Source organism: Venturia canescens, chromosome 2 (assembly GCF_019457755.1).
Source record: "Venturia canescens isolate UGA chromosome 2, ASM1945775v1, whole genome shotgun sequence".
In the NCBI taxonomy this organism is placed as follows: Eukaryota; Metazoa; Arthropoda; class Insecta; order Hymenoptera; family Ichneumonidae; genus Venturia; species Venturia canescens.
In genome coordinates, this window is record NC_057422.1 from 8765952 (window position 1) to 8786242 (window position 20291).

The 20291-nt window shown below is 45.5% G+C and overlaps 1 long non-coding RNA gene across 1 annotated transcript in view; it reads right to left on the reverse strand.

Annotated features, from left to right (window-relative positions):
• Positions 1-20291, reverse strand: part of LOC122406797 (uncharacterized) — a 118200-nt gene that overhangs the window by 81982 nt on the left and 15927 nt on the right. Inside the window, exon 2 of the long non-coding RNA XR_006260074.1 lies at positions 8510-8581. This is a non-coding gene — a long non-coding RNA (uncharacterized lncRNA). The remainder of the gene's footprint in view (positions 1-8509; positions 8582-20291) is intronic.

Here is a 20291-nt window from a genome sequence, read left to right on the forward strand (position 1 = left end):
CGCGGTGACGTGCGTAACGCGGCAGAAGAGACACATGTGGTCGCGCTCATGGTGAAATGGTAGTGGTCTCGTCTGAAAGGTCTCTCGTTAACGGGACATACACGAGGAGGGACGTCGCGGGAAGATCGGTATGTGGGGTACAATGCAAGCGATCGGGAGACACGCGCGGACTTCGGTGAGCTGTATAGTACGCGATCTCTCGCGCGACGACGACGCGGTGTACAGCACATGTCACCATTCCAGCCCTGGGACACGATCGTCGAGTGAAATCAACGTTTTTTCTAAGCTACATCCCGCGAGAGTCCGAGCAAAAGAAGCCACGAAGAAGTCAACAGCGCCACACGATCGACGAGCAGCAATTCTTTCTCTCTTCTCTCTCTTTCTTTTCTTTCCCTCTATTTTTTGTTTTTTCATGATTTCTCAGTCACATCGGTCCGCATGGCAGGCAGTCTCATATTCAGTCGTTCCGTACACATGATCGGTATACTTTTATGTGTACGATCGTGTCGAACTCGAGTATACAGAGGTGGCGTTACGGGACCGAGAGAGGCGAAGAGACGGCCGGAGGGGGCGGGGGAGAAAATCGAACGTCGAACTGTGCCGTGCTCAGTTTTAGGTCAGATCGTGCTTCGAAAGCCAATCGGCCGTCTCCAGTTTGATTCATTTATATATTTGTATGTATATAGATACCTGCCTATATATACATAGCTACAAATACAGATTTAAGTATATGATACCTCTGTGAGATACCGGCAGGAATAGCGACGATATCGATTATTACGTACTTTTGCTGCGCGCGAATGCGTTTGCTGTGCAGTCAATTGGCTGCTCCGATCCTAAGAGGTGATGTTGCGATAGTGAATTTAGATAAGAGAGGATATGAGACCAGCCGGACGAATGGAATGAAAATATAATCGGATGGCTGAGGAATTTTCGAGGCAATTATTACATCGATTATAATTGATATACCGGAGCATCGCGTTTGATGTTTAATCGATGAGACTCCGGTACCTTAATCGATGAGTGTCATCGGAGAATAATTATTTGCACAAGACGATGAGGACCGAACGATACGAAAGTCGAGCTCGAGTGATAAAATATCGATATTAAGGTGGATATACAATTAAAAAGACGTCGAAGGGACAGCGTATGACAAATTTTGAAGGCTGCGCGAAGTTTTTCATGCTCTAATGAGGTGACATTCTTCAAAAAATTGGCCCGATCGCAGGTAACGTTGTCGACACGAGTCCGGAGCCTTCGCGATCGCGGTAAAGAAATCACTGCTTGCTGTTTTCGTTCTCTTTCTCCCTCGCGGTCTCTCTCTCTCTCTCTCTCCCGCCGGACGTAACGACCGATACCGGTTTTCTCTAACAACGTCTAACGACAATCACATCAATCAAGGGACATCGGGATAATTCCGAGTTGCGAGAGAGCCTCTCTCGCGGCTATGATCGTGCGGTAGATCGGTTTACACACAGCGCCTTCTCCTCCTGCTGTACTACGTTCAACCACGCACATCGGCAGAGAGAACTTTTCGAGATCGATACCTTATATCCCTCCGGGGTATTTCGTTATTGCAGACGCACACGCGGCGTGTGAGAAAAATCCAACCGTCTCCCTCCCTCCCGCTCTCGTTCTCTCTTCTACCTTCTTCTCTGCCACTCTGCTCTTTTTGCTCCGTTATTCGTCACCCATCTATCCATTCTCTGTGGCCTCTCTCTCTCTCTCGGCGACCGATAGCATTTCTAGTTTTCTCGATGGCCATTGCGTGAAACCGCGCGATCGAGTGTATCCGAGCTCTGTGCTGGCGGACTGGGGGTCGACCGCTGCGGAAAATTCCCAAGCGTCCTTCGTTAGCGTTTAGAAAAAAGGAGGGAAAAAGAAAACGAGGAGAAAAAAATAGTTTCGCAAAAAGACGAGCGAGCGAAATCATTCCGGGACTCGATAGTTTTTCAATTGCCAGAGAGGATCGGGCAATTACGCGTCTACTTCAAATTCAATAAACACGAAACTCTTTCGTTTCCAAGAGCACTGCTCTCTGCTGGTCCATTGTTTTCTTCGACTTTTTTTATATGCTCCATCAACGTCGACTCATCGCTGAGCCGAGCCTCATCATCACCGTTTGACCCGCTTCGGATCATTTCTATGACCCTGTAAACATTAATAAACGTTTGAAAATTGATATTGGCTGAGCCAACGAGGCGTGCGTTTGTGATCGCCATTAAAACGAGACGAAAAGGGCGGAGGGGAAAAAAGCCAAGAAACTGTTTAGGATCCTCACGTTCGGTAAACGCGTGTCTACAACGGACAGGTGTGATTAATGATTGAACTCTTACGAAAGACTAATTACGACACCCGGAACATCATCTCGTCTTCCACCCTTTTTTCGTTCCTCCCCGTGTGCTCTCTCAGCTTTGTTTATTTTGAACTCACAATCCGCTTCCTTTGTAATCTTCACGGGCGTGAAGGGTATGAAACGTGCGAGAAAACACGATTATTCACCTGCCGAAGGACTCTTGATTCGGCAGCAACTCATCCACATTGTCAGTGGCCTCGAGCAGGGTGGAGAACAATGGCGTTTTAAGTTTCCTCATTTTTTATTCCTTTTCTAAATTCCTCATACGATTGATCCAATGAAATATAATTCGATGAGATTTTTCAGATACTTTTCTCCCTTCGAAGGAATCTATCGTCCCATTTGGTATCGAGTTAAAAGGTTCATCGTATCCGACGACGAGCCCGAAAACAATGCGAAGAAACGATTCAACAGCCAACGTCAAATTTACTGCTACTGAGAATCTCACTCGATGAAATTACAAATCTCGAATGAAAATGGGGTGAATTGAGATTTTGACCTACATAACTTGGTATCGTTATCGAGAATTCTGCTCATCGCCGCCGATCTCATATCTGTTACATAAATTCCGTGTCCAGAAGAGGCTGTAAGTATATATTTATGTAAACGTTAGTGTGTGAGTGCGTGTATTTGAGTGCCTCAAGGGGAAGAGATAGGATTGAAAGGTGGCTACTGCCAATTAAAGCGCGGCGCTTATTGCAAAAGAACGTAGGCCACGTAGCGAAGCACTATAGTCGTTCTCGAGAACGCACATAAATCCTGAGATGCGCGCGGAGCGAGTTCTGTAGCTGAATCGCCACCCGCTGAGCTAGACATTTTACAGCTCCGCAGTGGCCGCAGTCCTTGCCGGACTCGGTTGTGAGAAGATGAAAAAAACTGTATATAACTATAGTAAGAATATAAATGGGGGGACAAAAAGAGAAGCGTGAAATTGGAATTGTTGAAAAATAATGGAAGGAAAAAGAAACGTCGTTACGAAACCAAACAAACCGGAAGTGAAGAAATGTTATTCTGGCTAAATTTATTCGAATCATCGAAAATTGTGACAACTTCGATGTTCCACTCGGCCAGTATCATACTCAATCCAATTTTTTGTTTACCTGAGTCGAAAAACCAAGGGGAATAGGGTTTTTCGTAGAGGCAAAAGCTCGTACTTTCCCATAGGACTGATCACGTTTCGAGGACGCGAGAGGCGAAAGGTGGCGCTGAGTACAAGATGTTAAATAATATACAACTACCCTTTAGATGTGCTGGTATCGTGGAATAGCCGTGGTACGAAATACCACTTACAGTTACGCACATTTCTACTGCTCTTTCACTACACAGCAAGTTTTAAGGTATGTGTGCGCGTGTACACTTGAGAACGCGAGATGCATGCTGTGAATTTCGTGCTGAACATAAACACTGAGAGTCAAAGCGCATTTCCAAGCGCAGTTAAACTGCACGCTTGGATATATCACATAAAATATGGTTTATTAAATTACGTAATCTTGTAAAATGCTCTATGAAGAACTGGAAATAATACTCGAGAGAGAATGAAAAAGTTTCAAATTTGTCAAGGAAGTGAGGATTTTATAAGGACTGCAGTACGGAATCGTCTAACGCGCGTTTGAAAAGCTATCGCGAAACACGTTTCCATATAACTTGCGAAAAAATTGGCCGATTAGTTTCGCGATGAATTTGTTCTTGGCAGAAAATGCGAGTGCGTGCGGAGAAGAAAAGCGAATCTTCGATTCGCGATATCGCAGCGAGAAAGTGAGTCAAAGTGAACTTCGAAAGCTTCACAAAGGAAGGATCGGAGAGGGAACGAGTCCAAAGAGATATTACTGAAGAACGAGGAGCGGAAGAGAAACGAAGCAGGGAGAGAGTAGCAGAGACGAAAGTCTCTCTCTTCTTCTTTCTTTGGCAGACACTCAGCTTTTACGAATCTCTTTCTTTCTCAAAAGTTGCTCTCCCTCACGGGTGAACAAGGTCCCTCGAGGACCGAGGCGTTATCTCGGATCGGGCATTGTCGCTCGCACTGGCTGACAGCTCTCGGATACACCGAAAAGGGGTAAGAGAGAAAGAAGCGGATAATACGTGTGCAGAAAAAAACGACGAAGAAAAAGCAACCGCGTGGCCAACGAAAGAGCTCCCTCTCTCTCGTTCTTCTCCAGTCGTGGCGCTGCACCCGTTCTTCTTGTACTCTCGCAGTAGCACGGAAAGATTGGCTCGAGTAAACGCGACTCGGCTCCCTGGTGAAGATCCACGAGATCGGGAGATGAGCCGTATTATATAGAAGCGGCGGAGAGAAGGAGAGAGAAAAAGAGAGAAACGCGAGGACGTTGCGCCGTCCGGAACGGCGCGGGTAAGGACGGAGTGCCGCGAGCTGGACCCGTCGCGAGATCTCGACGCGGGTAAGTCGTCTGTTATATCGTGGTCCATGTCCCAATGGCCAACTGTAGTAGCAGTTAGTAGTCCGTATAAGACGCTCTATAAGACTCTCCCAACCGCGACCGATCGAAAGTCGAAGGACCTCGTGCTACAGCCCTCCTCCCCCCCCCCCCCCCCCCCCCCCTCGGCCCAACAGCATTCGCCGCTATTCTCTACCGACAGAGTGTGTACCGAGACCGATCTCTCTCGGCCAAACGATCCATGCGCCCGTCACACACATCCTCCGAGCATCGACAAGTTGCTGCGCTTGCTACGTCCTGCCCGCAGATTCTACAATTACTCCATGTCTTTCTGCAAACTCACTTTGCTCCGTGGGCAAAGACCCCTTGTACTCTCCCTTTCGTTCTGCTCAGTTTCTTACTTCGAATGTCCAGATTATGTGGCGAATTATCTCCTCCAGTTTTTCGGATTAACTTTGGCTAGGGCCGCTTCCATTTTCAAAACGTTCGGTGATGCTCCCTTAAAAGTGAAGTGCGATTTGCTAATTGTGGATGAGTTGAAACGAACTTTAGTCGAAAACAGGGGCACCTTTGCGTCGACGTTTTCAAAATGTGCCCGGTCCCGTCGCTTCTTTCAATTGGCACACAAAAGACCGCGGATTGTCTCTTACGGAAACCTTTTACGGAGATCGTGATTGGTATGTTGCTGTTAACATTTTTTACGTAGGATGAACCGATCTTTCGATCATCCACTGTCTATGAAGCTTCACGAATTTTCGTGTCGAGAGATCGCTTCATTTGATTCTCAATTTACCCACGCATTCGGCGGCTTCTTACATGCTAAGGCAACGACGAAAATTCGGAGTTTTAAGATACACTGTGAACGTAGGTTTTCGTGGATATACAGATCTACTCTCTCTCTCTCTCTCTCTGGGAGAGGCGCGACCTTTTCGAACGTTTTTCGCTTTCAGCTCTTTCGAATTTTCATTCGAATAGCACGCTTTATGGAACCTACGGAAAGCGGCCCAGGCCCCTTTTTCGTGTCACCAGAACTTGTTCCTCGGCCTGCTTCGGGGCAACGGGATTCAAAGACTTTGACGAAATTTTAAGTGAGGGTCCCGTCTCTCTCTCCCTGGCCCTTTCATAGAATTCGGATGGAACTGTGTCAACCTACTTTAGGATTTTTTTTTTAGAGCCTATGGATACGAAACGAATAATCACTAATGAAATAAAAAATTCGATAGGATTCATCAAAATTTCGAGTCAATGGAGATACATTTTTTCCCCATTTTTCGGACGGGAAAATAATCAACTGCAGTAACAGAAAGTGACAGCCGTTATACTTGATAGTCTTCCCCGATTTCTCTGCGCAGCTCGAAAAATTTGTGGCACCAGCTGATCTCCACTGCTCAGGCGGATGCGACAATTCGTAATCGCGATAGAAGAGAGCGAGTAGAGTGAAATATTGTTCGAGTTGTGTCTCTAATTTTCGTGTCTCGAAAGAGGTAAGCATGATTTTTCTTACGGATGTGAGAAAGGTGGCCGAGCTGAGATTTTAATGCCTGCTTTTACGACACTCTAAAATAGCGTCGTTTCGTGTCAGTGTCTCAAGCATCGGTTCCATGTTCTACGAAGAAAATCCGACTCTGCGCAGAGGACTCCCGAGCTCTTAATTATTTTACGAGAATTCCGTCTAGAATGCCCGGCAGCAAAAACGAGTGAAAACATTGGTATCAACATCGAGCCACTTGCGTCTTTAATCGTCCGTAATCCGGCGTTTGGACGACACCTGAGATTACACTTTTATTCACTCAGAGGATCTTTCATCGATCGAATCGCCTCGTTGGTAGAAAAACTTTCCCGTTGCAAAGTGAATTAAAAACGAAACGTCTCAAAACGTCTCATCAAGTCAATTGACACTCGATTTCAATAGAATCGACTCCTTATTTACATTTTCCAAAAATCATTGAAATTTCAACGATAAAAAACATCGAGCAAGTTCGCTAATTAGTCCACACCACGAAAACTTCATGAGGATGAAGTAACACAAGTTGGGAAAAAATAATAAATCGATTCAACCGAATATGGAGCTGGAGCAAAAAAATCAATTGGGTGCGCACAGATAAAAGTCACTTGAGCAATGATGCAAATTGAGTGAGTGTAATAACGTCATAAATTTCATCTAATTTGACTGAATTGCAGTATTAATTAACATGATTTACGATTAAATCCTGAAACTTATGTGACTCAAAAATACTTGAGTGTTGCACGCTTCGAATATTTATTTCCAATCTCTTTTATTTTCATCGTTCGTTCATTCGGGTTCTTTTGATTGTGAATAAAATGCTTGTATCACATATCGATGTATACATAAATATAGAGAGGAGCGAGACTGTGATTCGGGCAGCGCTCGACTATACACGTACAATATGAAGAGTCGAAGGGGTGGGTTTGGTAAATGAATCCGAGAGCAGCGGCATGTTCGATGGCTGCATGTGGTTAATTCCGATTCGGTTCTGTATCTGCATCAGCTGGACTAGCAACATCAACAGAAGCCCGGAGGGGCAAGGGCGGAGAAAGAGGGCGACAGGCGGAGGCCTATAGGAAGCAGGTTCGGACTGTCGAACAGGTACAGCCGGCGGCTGTAGCGGCGACTGCCTACTCACCCAGCATTTCCGCATCGGCTATCAATATCGAAACGAGCGATGGATTTACGAGGAAATTCCATATTCGTACGCGGATGAATGACGAGGGATTCGCGCATGAATAATGCATTGACCCCGAGACAAAATAAATAATAGCGCGGGGCATATACGTGCATATATTTATGTATGCTCATGTGCGTGAGTGTGGTTCGGTCCAGGAGCGGATTCGCGATCGGCACGCTTCGATGCTTGACGGACGCTCGACTGCATCGGGCTTAGGTCATCGTACTCATTTCCGAATCTCACGATTTTTTTCCCCACCGATTTCCTATTCGCTGGTTGGGGTCGCGACGTTTTCGACGGTCCGCGGCTTATTCTGGGGCGTGACAGAAAATTCTGTTATTTTTTACATCGTCGAAAAATGATTCGTCGTCATGTTGAGCTGCTGCTGCTCGACACACTGTGAGTTTTCACGTTGCTGCTATAACAGTTCTTCGAATTGCCCACTTTTCGTCTATCTCAGGAGCCTCGGTTATGTGTGAAGAATTCGAGGTGCTGCGAAGAAAAAAAACGGTTTCCCTTTGATTCTAAGCCTCGCGGGATTTCTATAAACTTGAAACCCTTTTCCTTGGCTCCCCAGTCAACTCCCCGACGCGGTGCCACAATGAGTTTGTTACTCGAGAAGACGAATTCACACGCTCTCAACGAGACGGACAGCCTCGAGATAATACGAAAAGCATTTCGGGGTACGCGGCAGTAATAAAAGATCGTACACCACGCGCATCGGGGTCAGCCGAAATGAAAACGGTATTCGTGTGTGCCTGTGTATTTTGTTTCATTAAAAAATAAAAGTCGGAACTCTTGCGCAACTACGACGAAGTTGGGAATTCATGCGACAAGAGATCGAATTAGTCTCGAACTTTCTTATAAGCGCGTATAACATAGCAAAAGGTCAAAAATACCATGAAAGTCTTCTGGTGAAAGCATCGACACTTTCGGGCTTTACCTAGATTCACTCTCTCGAGATTGCTGGGAGAGAAAAAAAAATTAAGCAGCACCGGCACTCGAGGTACAGATAAGACGAGAGAAACTGAGACTGTTCATGGGACATTCGTTAAATGGAAACTCACTAATACCTCTCATAGGAAGCCCAGCCGGCTACGATCGTTCGCTTGAAATGAGTGCATCGAACGAAAAAGAAGCGGAATCTGAAACAAAAAATATGGATTCATCGGGTTGAGAAATCAGAAAGAAATTAAACATCGTTATCATTTTTTCCGGCAAAAGTAAGCCGTCAAACAGCAATTCGTTTGATAAAAACAAGAATAAACTTCATTAACCTTTCGGAACGTTGAAAAAAAAATCTAAAGCTCGCAACCGTTCGAAATGTTTGTCTCGATCAACGTCGTTTACCGGTCAGGCTGAAAAGAAATAAATTGCAAAGATTTTCCATGTATGAAACCGAAGGTGAAACGAGGTTGGTGGAAAGGAAGTAAAGAGGGTGAGGAGGGTGGAGCAAAACGACACTTTGAGAGCGAGAAGGCAAAAGACTCGCACGTCCAATGAAACAGAGATAGAAAAAAAAAGAAAAGAGAGAGAGAGAGAAAAGGGCGAAGGAGACGAGAGAGGAAGGAACAGCCAGACAGACAATCTCGCCTCGTTTATCAGAGTGGCATTGTAAAAGCATCGTTGCGTCTCGCGACACCCCCTTTGTTGGGACACCCCCTCCTCGCGAAGATCTTGGACTACTCAATCCTTTCTTTCATTCACTCCGCTCTTTTCATTTTTCTTCGAGCTCGAGATATACGTGTATATGTCTTATCCATCGTGACACACCCGTCCAACCGGGGACACGAATTTCTTTCACGCTTTCTCAGGTATAACCGGGAGCATCGCTCATATAGAATCTCACATGATGTATCTGTGCGGAGCTCCGTTTATACCTGTATCTTCGATGCGTATGATGCTCACGTTCATCGACCGAACACGTTACATTTCACATGCTCAGTCCCGGAAGTCGAGCCGCTTCCTCTCCTTTTTTCTTTTGGGGAGGTTACGTATGAAAATTCGTTGAGCTATAAACATGTGCTATAAACTTCATGCAATAACCAAGCGTGTGTAGGACGGACGGGAACTCAACGTTGGCCATGGATAGGCCGGATGACGATTGGGCAACTGAAATTTTCTATTCTCCTTAAACCGTTGCGACGATCGCTCAAACACCTGCGGGGATCCGAAGGCTACTGTAATTCCCGGATAAATCGCGCGGTCATGTTGAATTGAAATTATAAAAATGTGTATAGACGCGTTGGAATCTCAGTAATAAAAGGGAAAACAATTTCGCGTTTTTCCGACTTCGTATTTCGGAGTTTAAATATTTTGGTCCACGTGCATGAAGCACCTGCGTGTGTTTCAAAACTGGGTCATATTCGATCGTCGTGTTTCAGGAATAGAAAACTATGAGAACATCATGATCTCCGGGGATCAGTATCTTCTTTCTTTCGATCGTTCTGAGCGATCGCACTCACCTCTTGGCAGCGGAGCCGTTTTCCATCAATTTTCTTGTACGCCAGCATTTTTCTTTGCTATATAGTAACGCGACAATGACAAGAGACAGAGAAGACGATCGTTTGATACGTGTAGGAAAAAATGAGAGGACATTTATTTTTAGAAAGAACTTTCGCAGTGGATCTCGCGTGTTGGCTCTTACGGCGACGTATACACGTGTATGTGGCCGGGTAATATATGCTGCAGAGTTCAATATTCACTCTATAGTTATACTCGAAAGTCCGGAGACTGTGTGAAAAAGTAAAAAGAAACAGGCAGATCCATTGTGCGTAGGAGAATAGCAGACGAGGCTTGAAACGAACCCTCTGCTCTTGTTGTCTCGTGTGCCTCGCGTCTTCTTACTTGTTATAACATAAACGATGTCAAGGAGGTCAGGGTACGGAGAAAAGTCTCATTTTTATTTAAATCGCAACAAGACCTACCGGTTATTGACGTTGTGTCAACCACGATCAATGATAATGTGTTTTTTCTGAGAATCTTTTCATATTTATGTCTTCTGTGGCTACCCATCTTTAGTTACTTCAAATACCACAGATGTACCCTTTTAGATCGACAATAGAAGTGACGTTCGAAATCCTAGAATTTTGACAGCCTCGTTTCCAAAGCTTCGAGAAGCCAATGCAATGTTTATTAGTCTAATCAAACAAATAAATCGATTTGTTACTTTGAACGACTTTTATTTGCTAGTTTGTAGCAGCCTGGAGTCAAAATTTGTTTTATAGAATCTTTCATCAGAAAATTTCTATCACAATGATTTCATCCTCATGAATTTCCCAATTTTTAGCCTAATCGACCGAAATAATACTGAAAATTTGCTTTTAGTGAAAATTCAGATTATTGTCTTTCGAAAAATTGGCCGCTCCATGCTTCAAGCTGTTTTTCAGAAGAGTCGACATTCCAGTTTTTTATTCGACAGCATATTTAGTTTCTCCCATCGAGAAGTAGCGATAATTGCGTTTTTCCTGTGACAGTCGGTGAACAACACATTAAACGAAGGTGGCACTTTTTTTGAAAGAACGTACCTGCTACACGTGTAATAAACCTCGTGAATCGAGGAGTTTGGCTACCTGCCATGCACTTTACGACGGCGAGGGAAGCAGCGGCATCGTATAGACGATAGAGATGGACAGTTAGCTCGGTAGACAAAGTGCGCAAATATGGGAATAGCGGAGGAAGAATTTGGAAGCACATCTGGTCGACACGTGGTGATGAGAAGAGCCCGTCTCAGGTGGGTTTCTCGCGATTCTCGTGCAGCGGAGCGGGCTTCTGCGACTAGAGGGTGGATGAATCATTGTTTGTGTATCATCCTCAGGAAAACTCACTACCACCAGTTGCATGGAGGGCCGAATATGTGCGTTGGAGAACCTTAACGAGGAGGAACACTGGCCAGCATCATGTTCGAGCGAGACCTTAAACCTTATGGTCTTCGGACCTCAGGTGTCCTCTCGCTTTGGACACCTCCCCGAACATGTGTTTCGTATTAGCTACGAACCCATTCCCGAAGGTGTGCACTTGAGGCCCTCGTACATTCTCTGGGATGGCCAACGAAACGTGGGAAAAGTACGCGTCCAAATTCCACATCTGGCTTAAATAGCTTTATTGACGATTGTCAGGTTGTCACTATGGCCAATAAACTCGACTTGTTCAGTGCCTGCTTCGAACACTTTGCACAAATATTTCGAGTCACTTTGAGAACGCCCGTGCCGGAACTGTTTGTTTTTTCAGGCTACTGGGGTGAATGTTTTCGTTGGAAACTGGTGAACAACCGAATTCATTTCGATCATTTGATCTCCAGGTACTTTTCTTTTGTTAAGGAATCTTGACACGTTGATCTGCATTTCCGCGTGTAACAAGCACCTTTGAAAACAGACACAAATCGGGAGTAAAATCTGCCGAAAATAGATCGGATTTCCACCGATTTTACCAGGCAATACTCGATTTACGTTCACAATGAAAATAATCGGCGCAACGCTCATCCTCGCAAGAATAAGCACATCGAGGATGGAGCGAAGCAAGGGCGAGGCGCTACTCCGGAAAGTACGTGCGAAACGAGAAGTACGGCTAGGTAAGCCCGCGCTAAATCGTTAGGATTATACCACCCGTCGGCTCTGCGTTAATAGAGCCACCAGCCGAAAGCGGCAGGTTAACAATCGCCTCGAGGAATCCAAATGTTTGCGGGCATTTGTCATAAACAATGCGGGTACGAGAGGATTCTAAAGAAATACAATGCAATCGGACGGTAGGATTCCTTTTACGACACTCAAATTCCTGGGGTTTTGGGGCCTGGCCCTTTGCCCGCGGAAACGCCCTTTTTCATCGCAGAACATTCCGGATATTAGCTGAAAATATTTTTTATTCCGGTTCCCTTGTTGACGTCGTTATGCAAAAAGAGTTTTGCCGGAAGCGGGGAAAATTTTTGTCGGAAAATTATCCATCAAATATTTTTCTAGTCAATAATTGATTTCACTTCGTCGACAAATAATTGTCGATTGTTATTTCGAACGGTAGGTGTCTCAGAACCGAGCAAACTTCCGCCCACGATAGTGGAATTGAACAGCGAATTTTGCGACTCTTCACTCGGCTTTTATTACTTTTAAACACGCGTTAAATAAAGCGTGGTAAGCTGCCTCAGCCGGGAAAGATTGACTCGCAGTTTAAACTTTAATCGCACTCTTGCGGGCTTCGAAGAAGAAGAGAGAAATTCATTTTCCCCTCTTGCACCGGGTCCCGCAATGATCTCTTGGTTTGCCCAGCTCATCTCTTCGGGCCACCCTCGCGGCTGATCTCCGTGGAAGATGCGTCAGCGCGAGTTAACTTTAGTCCCTGAGATATTGTTATTTTGCCGCAACCTGCCGCGTTTTCCTCTCCGTTTTCTGAAGTGTTTTGCTACTTAATAGCGCGAGACAGTTGCCCTCAAAGTCGTTACAGAGTTAATGGCAATATTTGGCAATAACAAAGTCAAGTTTTGTCGTTTTCTTTCTCTCGTTTTTTTTTTCAATCACTTCGATCTTGCAAATCGACTGACCAAATGAGTGGCTCAAATCGACGGTGAACGACCGGTTGGAAAACTGTGAAGCTTATGTTCTTCTTTGTGGAACTATTTAATAACCTTGACAATCGTGAGAGCTCAAAATACATCAAAAAAAGAAGAAAAAAAGCTTCAAAAAATGAAAGAGATTTTTGTATGATGCGCTTGACATCGCAGAAATTGAGTGAAGAATGAAAGTTCCTTTCCACATCTTTGGGCACTGCAACTCGTTCAAGTGCTTGAGTAAGAAGTTGGCAGAAGGGATGGAATAAAAATGGCTAAAAAGAGGAATCGCACGCGGTTAGTTCTGATGGGTGAAATCGAGAGGCTCGACCGTGTCTAAAGTGCCTCATCGTTTAATTAGACAATTTCTTTTTCCTCGGTGTTTCCCAAGAGGGCGAGAGAGAATCATGAGGCGAGACGGAGCGCAGGCATTCGCCGGAGCTTTTCTTTTTCTCGCATCCTCTTCTTTATACAACCCCCATTCGTCCTCGCACGCTCCCCACTCAATCAGCCGTTGGATTACACTTTTAATTCATTTTTTAAAGTAACTCGATCGTGCCGTCCTCCTCCCTTCTTCCTTCCTTCACCGGAAATCTTGACATCGAGTATTTTTCGAGAACAAACGACTAAATGTGCTCGAACTCTGCGATTCGTTTGAATTTCACTTCTGTCACTTGAAAATCATGAACTTGAACGAAGAAAAGTTCGCACAGTTCCACCCCTTCATGCTTAACACACGAAAATTATTCAAACTTTTCCAATTATTTTTCACTTCCGATTAATATATTTTTTTATGTCGTGCATCACTTTTTTATATGTCGTTAACTCACACAAAAAATCGTCAAAACTGTGTTACGATTTCGAACGTGTCGATAGAGCGCTTTCGATGAATATGCACACAGCGCGTGCGTCTTTTCCATTTCTCTCTTGCCATTTCCCAGTATTTTTCCTCGCCGCGTTGCTTATCACACCGAAAGCCTCGAACCCTCGATTTTCCTAGATCTCGTAGCTCCTTCATCCCCGATGGGATTGTGTCCCCGTCGCTTTGCCTCCCCGCTCGCTTTCTCTTTCTCTCGACTCACGTCCCACGCCGAATGAGTAGCCATAAACGTAAACCGTGTTCTTTTAAGTGGGGTGCCTTTAAAAAGATCGCCTCCGCATGTATGATCGCGCTTGAGCCAAGTCACTTGACTCAGTCGGGAAGAGGGTGAGAGGAAGGGGGTGGTGTTCTCGCAGCCTCGCTCCGTTTTCTCGCTCCATCTCGTTCTTTCTTTTCTTGCGCGAGCGCGTTTGTTGGGGCATGCGAAGCGGCGAGAGAGCGAGGAAGAGGAAATACGTAAACGGCGGTTACGGGGGCTGGGGCGGGGGCGCGTAGGGTAGGCCGCGGGGATAGTAATATTCCTGAACCCCCAAGAGAAGGCTTACTGCAATAACCCCCGCGGCTCAAACTCAAAACCCGCACTCCTCGGCAGGCTCGATCTGTATATTCTACATATATATGATCGAGTATATAGACCTATATTTTAACGTGTGTATATCGTTCCTGCGCTCTCTTTTCATCCGACATCTCTCTTTTAGGCATCGGCTTCTGGATATTCGAGGATAGCGAGAGTATGCCCTGCAGTGGCGCAATAAATCTTGGTCCACTTTCCTTTCTTTTTAGAAATACAAGTGCGAGAGAGCGCGTAACCCGCCCACGTACTCCCAGCTTACTCGACCCTCCCGGAAAACCATTTACCCACATTTTTTTCCCGACCATCTACTTTATTCGCAGCACTGATATTTATATATTTATATATTAATAGTTGTACTGAATCCAATAAAGTCTCACGAGGCAGTGCTTTTTAAGGTATTCTTTCAGCACGAGCAACCTAAGTTTTTTTCATGATTGCAGAAACCCGTGTAACCCATTTTCGTTTCATAAACTCCATTTCGGGAAGATGTTGAAAAAATATTCGTCTCACTGGCGTATTCGTCATTTTCACGAATTCTGCTTCAAGATAACACACTTGCAGGGGCACTGCCAATGCAACAGGTCAATTTTCATTTTATTTCTCATTTTATACCGAGAGATTGCTCTTTCCGACACACACATACACAGTCCAATGGAAAGGATTTGTCTACGAGCTTTCGAGCAATCCTTTTTCAGTACATTGGAAAGTATTTAAGTCTGTACAGAGTGCCTGTGACAACTCTCTGTGTTGGTTAAATGCTATTTGTTTTATAGATTGAATCGATTGGTGCCGGGATCCACCTAAACGGCGGAGGGTCGATTTTTCCAGGAGCAAGCATGCGTTGCGTTCAGTTCGAAGACTGAGCAATTCTCGGTCGAAATTAGTAGTGGGAGAAAGTAGAAAAGAAAGAAAGAGAAAGAGAGAGACGGGCAACTAGAAAAGGAGAGAAAGCGAGCGATCGAGGGTCGGAAAAAATTGGTGGCAATAAAAATAAATTACATGCATCGTAACGCTCGGTAGTAAGAAGAGAGGCACTCTCGGGTGGGAGAGAGAGAGAGAGCAGGGGGAGAGGCTCGGAGGCATTCATCCTGAGCGGGCTTGCATACTTCGGGTCCTGATTAAAATTGGGGTGTGCCGGTGAGCTCGGGGTACGAGGAAACACCGATCGGCTAACGCCCCAGGCACTTGTTCCTTGAGGATTCGCTTCGTCTACTCGTCTCTCCGCTCTCCTTCTCCTTTTTCCTCTTATTTTTCTTCACTCGCTCGCGAGTCATGTGTCCGCTTCGTTATTTCAGTTTCCTCAATTTTTTCGCTCCGTTCTCTTTCTTTAACTCAAACGCCACAGCTCCGTCTTATCGACTTTGCCTCTCGCACACTCTCCTTTTATTCTCCTCCAGTTTACGTCGTGCTCGTGTTACATTTTTTCCAGACTTTTATCCGCCTCTTTGTCTCTCGTTTTCTCTTATATCACGTTTTTCGCGTCCCCTTTACCCCCGGCAACTCCGCGTTCCTCTCCTCTCCTCGATTGAGACCGAGTTCTCCGGGGATTCTGTTCTCTCGTACAAAATGTATTTACGTTCTTCCAGAGATACGCGCCTGGCTCTCGCAGCATTGCGAATCTCGGCGTCGGCGTGCCAGCACAGAGTCCTATGACAAATACAGCGAAACATTCTGTACACACGCCAGCGAGAAGTTTTCCCCGCAAATTTTGCCACGCCGCGCGACACTTTTCGAAGTGTACTTCGGCTGCGTGGGTGTTTAAAGTTCTCCGTGGATAAACCAGCCGAGAGCGAATTCCGCCCAGTTGAGCTCTTTTTCCGTCTTTGTTCTCGCCTTTGCAAACTCCTCGTTTCGCGAGCCAGTTGTTTCCAGAGCTATGAGCTCGCGCGATCATACATGTTCTTCCATATATACGGAATCTCACGTACGCTGCTCCTCTCTACACACATCAACGATATTTATGTACACGCCTCTTTCACATATTCCGCAATGTAAAACCGTGTGCGTGTACACATACGTTTTATGTCGCCTCTATCTACGCGGCATGCACCATTGGACATGGAATCTTCGTGCTACACGACACATACGCGCGTCTGCGTAGCTACATATATACACATATTATAAGGCTGAAGTTGCTAGCACACAGGATTTTCGCATTTATTTAAAGCGCAAGGACACCTAGTCGAGTGTCCTGCTCCGGGCCGTAGCAGGAGAGTCCTCGGGCGCAAAGTGCCAAGATGTGTCCTCGTCGACGTAACAAGCTATCGTCGAACGAGCGCGTGCAACTGCCGCGTTAAACACCGCCGGACAAGTGAGACGAGCGGACTTCGTTCTCGAGAAGAAAAGAGATAAAATATGTTGAAGTTTTTTAAAAACTCGTGAGGGAGGGTGAAAGGAGGGGCGGGGGGAGATACTCGTCTGCGCAGAGTCAGAAAATCTTGTGTTCGGTATTCGAGGAGACTTTATGCGCGCTATTACTCGTGATAAATCGTCACTGGTAATTACCACCGATCGGGAAAATATTAACGATTATACGTCGAACGATATAATCGCGTTAATTGCTATTATCGACGCGTACGTCGGTCGATCGCTTACTGCGCAGACCAAACGCTCCGCTATCGCTGTATATTTTAGTAGATTCCGAGATTTTATCCGTCGAATTTCCTTCCTCGAATTTCACGTATTTCACTGATTTTTTTTCTCCTGCGCAAATGCGAGCTGACTTCTTGATGACTGATTATTTGTTTTTTGTCTGCGCACGCAAAGAGACCGAGTTCTTTATGGCCTCGTCTAAATATCCTGGAAACGCAAGGAACACGAATTTCCGCACGTGTTGTCATGATTTTTGCTTGCATATTATGCGAAAACAGTTTTCTCGCCGTTTGGGTACACGCGGGCTGTACATTGTGGGAAAAAGGTACGCGTACCCTGATAAAATGTATTATATACGATCAATTACTCGTAAATAAAAATATTCGAGCAACGATTTTGGGCGCTCGTTCGGCGAGTGTGTGTTCACGCGCACGAGAACTACCCACGGAAGAGGTTGAAAGGTGAGAATCATAAGCGGTCGTCTACGATCAGGTTGAACCGGTCGAAAATTCATCGGGTAAACGAGTGAAGGCGTCGAAACGCCGAAACACGTGGCATTATCAGTTTGCCGATCATTCTTACGAGCAGGAATCGGCCATTTTGACGTCATCTGCACTCCCATTTTTAGCATCGTTTATTGCTCCTGCGACACGCTTATTGATACCTTGAATAAATTTAAAAGCGAGGAACGCGCGGAGCTCGGAAAGCTCCGGCTTATAACTTCCTGCGAAAATGATCGCCGATGTCTCCTGCCCTCACATCCATGGATAAAAACGTGTGCGTATGTGCTTACATCCAGAGGAACATACACGAGAGATGGCGACCCTGAACAAGTCTCCCGTGGAAGTACAGCGAAAGACGCGACTCTTCTGTACGTGAGAATTACGTGCAGACAGGATGAGGACGAGAAAGGACCTCTCTCCGAAGCACGTGATCAAAGTCGGAGATGTGCGAGCCGAAAAAATAATGCGTGGGCGTTCGAGTGAATTTTTACTTTTTCTCATCGCCTTATTCCTCCGGGATTCTTCGTCTCTCTCTTTCTCTCTCGTTCCCTCTCCCGGCGCACATCGACTAGGCAAAATGAGTTGCCGACAAGAGCTCGCAGTCTCCGCGCATCACGAGGATCCGCTGGCACAAGGCTTATCGCTGTATCCGCGGACCTTCGATCTAATAGGAATTCCATAATATTATATATCGACGATCAACCACGCTCGCGCGACAGGCTTCAATTAATTCTTTACAACGCTCACGTGATAATTGCCGAGTGTGCGCTAGCGATTTGCCGCATTCATCAGACATCCGTCCACGCACAAACATACGCGGAGATTGTCCATCCCGGCATTCTGTCGTCTCGTTTTTTTCTCCTGCACCTTCTTATACATCTCTCCTCATTTTTTCACCGGCTCTAAACACACGTTTTATGACCGTACGCCTTTTTTATCAGGCAACTATCGCCCTGTTTTCGCCCTGGCAATAATTTTTCTATTGAAAAGTTGGGAAAAAAATTTTCAATTGATAATCTAATCCGACTTTTTCATCCCGAAAACACGCATGTAAGTGCGCGTTTCGAGCTTCAATATGAAATCGTCGAAAATAGTCACAAAATCGTGTCTCCAGAATCTTTCTATTTTCGAAAGACTGTCCCTGTATCCGTACACAATCTCACAGTTTGGCAATGTCCTTTATCGACGAAAGCAGTAGTCCCGTCGAAAAGCACGATAAAACAGTTTATTAATGGTACGCTCGTCGAATAAACACTTTACGTAAGGATATTATCGACTCATAAATCCGAGGACTACGCTCGCGTTCACATGCGGACACACGCAAACGTACGCACACGCTCGCACGTTCGTAACCACTTCGTACATGGAGAAGTCTATCTACAAATAGACATAAACGAGGATTCTCTCGTGTGCGTTACTTCCAGAAGTTCTTACTCGCACAACCCATACTGATCGTTGATCATTGCTGCAACGAGTGACTGCATGGCATAAAATTCACCTTATTCCCTCTGCTCTTCCACCGACCGCGGTAAAGACTCCCTTGAGATGTCACTCTTTCCTATCTCGGAATTTTGAAAATCATCTACCAGACGCACTATAAATTAATCTACTATTTCTTTTTCTATCGTGAGACTCTCGCCAACGATTTTTATTAGCCTCCTATGACCCTGATGAAACTTGGTTCTTTCGCTACCGGTTTCTCGCTCGCTGCTATCTATGAAATTATGCAAAACGAGCCCGAGACATACATCCAGCTTGGGGCGAGCTCATGTTCCTCTTATTTCGAATCGCACAACTTTTTTTCCCACGACAATTATATTATTTCGGCTGTAAAAGATCGACAAAATTTTGCAATTTTTCTTGTTTCTTCTCGCAGGAACGATATACTCGAAATCCCATCAAGTCATCGTCTCATTCGACTTTTTTGTCTCTGGAGATCAACGAAATTGGCTCGTCCGTGCTGGGGTCCATGAAATCAAATAAGCAATGAACAGACAGACATTCCAATTTGAGATTTTGTATCTACGGTTTGAATAACTGCTGAAAAATGAGCTGTGTACCATGATGAAATATTTGTTCGCGTCATGCGTGAAAAACCGTTGGAAATACAAAGTGGGGAGTCGAAGATGCCGAACTTCCGGTAGAATTTTCACTGAATCTATAATGTTTTCGTATCACGTTCTCGACTCTTATAGTCTGTTTACTGGATGGTGGGTAGCGACATCTTTGCACGGAAGTTCAGAATAGAGAAAGAGAGCGAGAGAGAGAGAATGATAAAAGGAAAATGAGGGAGTGTGGGATGGAGAAACAAGCGCGTGCTCAGGATGCGCACCTTCCTAGGCCCTGATTAGCATCGCACCCCCTGCAGGAAAAGAGTGAGAGAGCGCGCTCCCGAAGGCCAATGGCAGCCCGTGCTATGCTCCTCGACGAGATTCTGACGCGCAAGAGGCTCCTCGTGCCAGTGTGTAAATGTGCATGTGCGTGTGTGCAGAGCTGCCGCGAAATGAAAGTGTGATAGAGGGTAGTCGCGGGCAGACGAGAGAGGGTGGCTCGACCGTGCTCTACGAGTGGCGGTGGTGCGCGGTGCGCGACATAAATATGTATGTATCATCCCGGTTCTGCGACCTGCCCCACTGGCCCACTGGGTCAGACTCATGCTTCATCACAATGAGCACCTTACACTCAGTTATCTACTATATATACGTTTCTATTATACATTGCACTTTGTTCCTACAGTCTTCGTTCAAGCAGATAGAACGAAAGGCCTTTC